The following is a 4,314-nucleotide window of genomic DNA, read 5'->3' as shown; positions in this document are numbered from 1 at the left end:
TACTTACTAGCTATACTACGACCGAGAGCACATGAATCACAATACGAACTGGCACAGGACAAAGGGAGGCGTGGTAAGGGCATGAGGTAAGGGCACACAGGTGGAAACAATCAAGGCGGGGCTGACAATTACAATGGCAGGAAGTCAAGGGATCTGAAATGAGAATCTAAACACAGAACATGACACAAGACTAACAGATATGACGGGACATTACAAGGTTCTACGGGGCTGAGGTAAGGATAGAAACAGACTGTGTTACAGAGGTGGAAATATGCCGGCTTTGTGGTGCAGAGCAAAAAAGAGTTGGAAGCTCAGCTTTGGGTTGGGTAAATGTTCATTGTATGAATGTCACTGAGCAATGCACTGAAGATACTTTGATCAGGGTTACTCTAACATTAAGATAAAGATAATTATTGAATACACCAAGGAGGCACCAAGTAAATACCTTGCAGGTACTTTGTGGCCCGGTAGTTATTTTACCGCATTAGAGATCAGAGGCTCATAATAATAATGATCTGAACGTGTCAGGTCAAGGAGAAAATGCTGACAATTATCAACTGGTCGGGCAGCAACTGGAACAAGATGAAGAGTTAATGTTTCCAAGTTGAATGGCATTTCATTCCGTGGCAATTTTCACAATTAGAAGAATTTCATGGAGACACAAGGAACTGCAGATGCTGGAAACGTAAGCAAAAACACAAGGCGCTGGAGGAACTCAGCAGGTCAGGCAGCATCTGTGGAAGGAATGGAGAGGTGATGTTGTGGGTCGAGACCCTACTTCAGATTTTCAAGGCAGTGTCTTTCGTTCAAATATTTTCAGCTGTTTCAGCAAAGACTTTCCCTCCATTCATAAGGCCAGAAGACGTAATATTCACCGATACAGACAATGGGACTCCAAGTAGGTGGCTCACAACCATCGCTCAAAGACAACGATGTGCCTGTGTCGCCCGCAAGGTAAAGTTTTTCATGGTATCTCAGTAGATGTGACAACAATAAGACAAAACTCATCAGGAAGGCTGGCTCTGCCCTGGGGGGGGGGGGGGGGGGGGGGGGGGGGGGAGTTGGATTCATAGAAACATAGAAAAATAGAAAATAGGTGCAGAAGGAGGCCATTCGGCCCTTCGAGCCAGCACCGCCATTCATTATGATTATGGCTGATCATCCACGATCAGTAACGTGTGCCCAACTTCTCCCCATATTCCTTGATTCCACTAGCCCCCAGTGCTCTATCTATCTCTCTCTTAAATTCATCCAGTGATTTGGTGTCCACTGCCCTCTAATGGCAGAGAATTCCACAAATTCACAACTCTCTGGGTGAAAAAGTTCATTCTCACCTCAGTTTTAAATGGGCTCCCCTTTAATCTAAGACTGTGGCCCCTGGTTCCGGACTCCCCCAACATTGGGAACATTTTTCCTGCATCTAGCTTGTCCAGTCCTTTTATAATTTTATATGTCTCTATAAGAACCCCTCTCATCCTTCTAAACTCCAGTGAATGGGAGGTGGTCTTGGAGGGGAGGATGCTCCTCAAACTGCAGAGCATCTTGCACAATACAGCTCACCCCCTCCATGACACACTGGTCAACCTGAGGAGTACCTTCAGCAACAGACTAGTTCCACCAAGATGCAGGACAGAATGCCACAGGAGATCCTTCTTCCCCATGGCTATCAAACTTTACAACTCCTCCCCCATCTGTCGTGGGGTAGACTGAGACTGAGACTGATTCCCCTCTCCCTCCCCCCTTCCCCAATCTTTGCACATCCCCCAAGACTTTCCACCTGTCACTTTAATTTCATGTTTTGTGTATTTTGTGTTTTTTATGACTGTTGGCAGATCAATTTCCCTCCTGGGATAAATAAAGTTCTATTGTAACGTATCGTATTGTACTAATACCAAGTTCAGTGATCAGTAAATATTAACCTTAACCATGCTTATATCAAACATTTGAATATCAAGTAAAAGGTCCCCTTCCATGAATTAACTTTCATGGAAAGTTATTTTTTATGATAATAGACAATAGACAATAGACAATAGGTGCAGGAGTAGGCCATTCAGCCCTTCGAGCCAGCACCGCCATTCAATGCGATCATGGCTGATCACTCTCAATCAGTACCCCGTTCCTGCCTTCTCCCCATACCCCCTCACTCCGCTATCCTTAAGAGCTCTATCAAGCTCTCTCTTGAAAGCATCCAACGAACTGGCCTCCACTGCCTTCTGAGGCAGAGAATTCCACACCTTCACCACTCTCTGACTGAAAAAGTTCTTCCTCATCTCCGTTCTAAATGGCCTACCCCTTATTCTTAAACTGTGGCCCCTTGGCCCCTATGTAAACAAGCAAGTGTTGGTTTTGCCTGAATGTTAACTAGTCTGTGCAATGCTATTTGTCCTCCGTACTCAAGAAAGGCAAAATCAGAAATAGGAATCCTAACTAATTTTCCTATCCTTAGCCCTTGGGCATTCAGTTCAGTACACATTTGGCTTGGGACTAAATGCAGGTATCATACAGAAAATCTGACTTACCTGTCAGCAGATCAGATCGCAACTGTGTAAAAACCTGAAACAAAACACAAAGCTCTGCAGGAACTCAGCAGGTTAGGCAGCATCTGGGGGGGGGAGGGGGGATGGGGGATGCACTGTTGACATTTTGGGTCGAGGTCATAAGGTCATGAGTGATTGGAGTAGAATTAGGCCATTCGGCCCATCAAGTCTACTCTGCCTTTCAATCATGGCTGATCTATCTCTCCCTCCTAACCCCATTCTCCTGCCTTCTCCCCATAACCTCTAGTACCTGTACTAATCAAGAATCTATCTATCTCTGCCTTAAAAATATCCACTGACGGCCTCCACAGCCTTCTGTGGCAATGAATTCCACAGATTCACCACCCTCTGACTAAAGAAATTTCTCCTCATCTCCTTCCTGACAGAACGTCCTTTTAAGGCTATAACCTCTAGTTCTAGACTCTCCAACTAGTGGAACCATCCTCTCCACATCCACTCTATCCAAGCCTTTCACTATTCAGTGTGTAGAAGGGTCCTGACCCAAAACATCACCTATTTGTTTCCTGACCTTCTGAGTTCCTCCAGCACTCTGTGATTTGCACATCTGTGTTTTCCAGCATCCCCAGAGGTCTCATATGTCTTCATCTGACTTGACATGTTGGCACCCTTTTTCTTTCCACAGAAGCTGTCTAATCTATTAAGTGGGGCTCACATTGTCGATTCCCCGTGGTGAGCCCTGTCAACTGACCTCAGTCAGGCGAACGACAACAAATAGAGACAGCAGAAGCAGAAGCAGCTTCATAACTTCTGCTGCCTCAAACGCAAGAAGATCTATTAAGTATTTTCAGCATTTTATGTTTTAGCTTTTATTTGTTGTTTTAAAGTTTTTCACTTTCAATTTTTGAAGATAGGGATCAAAACTGCTACCATCTTGGGGATATTAATCACAGATTAATATGCCATAATTCAATGTTGTTACGTCTTGACCAAGCTTGGCAATATTGATGACTTGATCTTGAAGGTCAGCGTTGTAAACTCCATCCAACAGTGAAACGGAATGTAATAAAGATGAACAAATCCTATCAGAAAAGTTTAACTTTCATGTTGTGTATATTAACAAAGATCTCAGAGGGTTGTATAACTGGGGAATGTTACAGAGATGGAGGGGTGATATCGTGGAAGGATTTGAGCACAAAAATTACAGTGTTGAACCTTGAGGGCAATAGGTCTAACATGGTTTAGCAAATCCAAGAATCTTTCCAGTCTTTTAAATGTATTACCTGAGAATGCATGTGATTTTATTTCAGAAGCACATAATGGGCTGTAAAATGCCTGACACGTAACACTATACAATATACATTCCAGTCTGAAGAAGGGTCTCGACCTGAAACGTCACCCATTCCTTCTCTCCCGAGATGCTGCCTGACCTGCTGAGTTACTCCAGCATTTTGTAAATAAATACCTTCGATTCGTATCAGCATCTGCAGTTATTTTCTTATACTAAACAATATACAGATCTTCTTGGTATATTTACAGATCTCATAAAATGGGAAAATGTTATGAAAAACAGTGCGTGCTATTGTATACATTGAGGTATGTTTTGTACCACGGTGCCAAGGGGAGACGAGTGGTCTGGAGTTGTTTTGCTTGAGGCAACGGAGGTTACGTGGTGAATTAATTTGAAGTGTTCAAAATGATGAAGGGCTCGAATATCATAAACCGGGTTGAAATGGGTTTCCCCGGAGAGCGTTAGTAACTCGAGTTCTCTGACTCAAGCCATTTAAGGGATCGACGAGAAGTGAGTGGTGGCGAGTGG

Source organism: Rhinoraja longicauda, chromosome 11 (assembly GCF_053455715.1).
Source record: "Rhinoraja longicauda isolate Sanriku21f chromosome 11, sRhiLon1.1, whole genome shotgun sequence".
NCBI classification, from domain to species: domain Eukaryota; kingdom Metazoa; phylum Chordata; class Chondrichthyes; order Rajiformes; family Arhynchobatidae; genus Rhinoraja; species Rhinoraja longicauda.
This window is presented reverse-complemented; position numbering follows the sequence as displayed.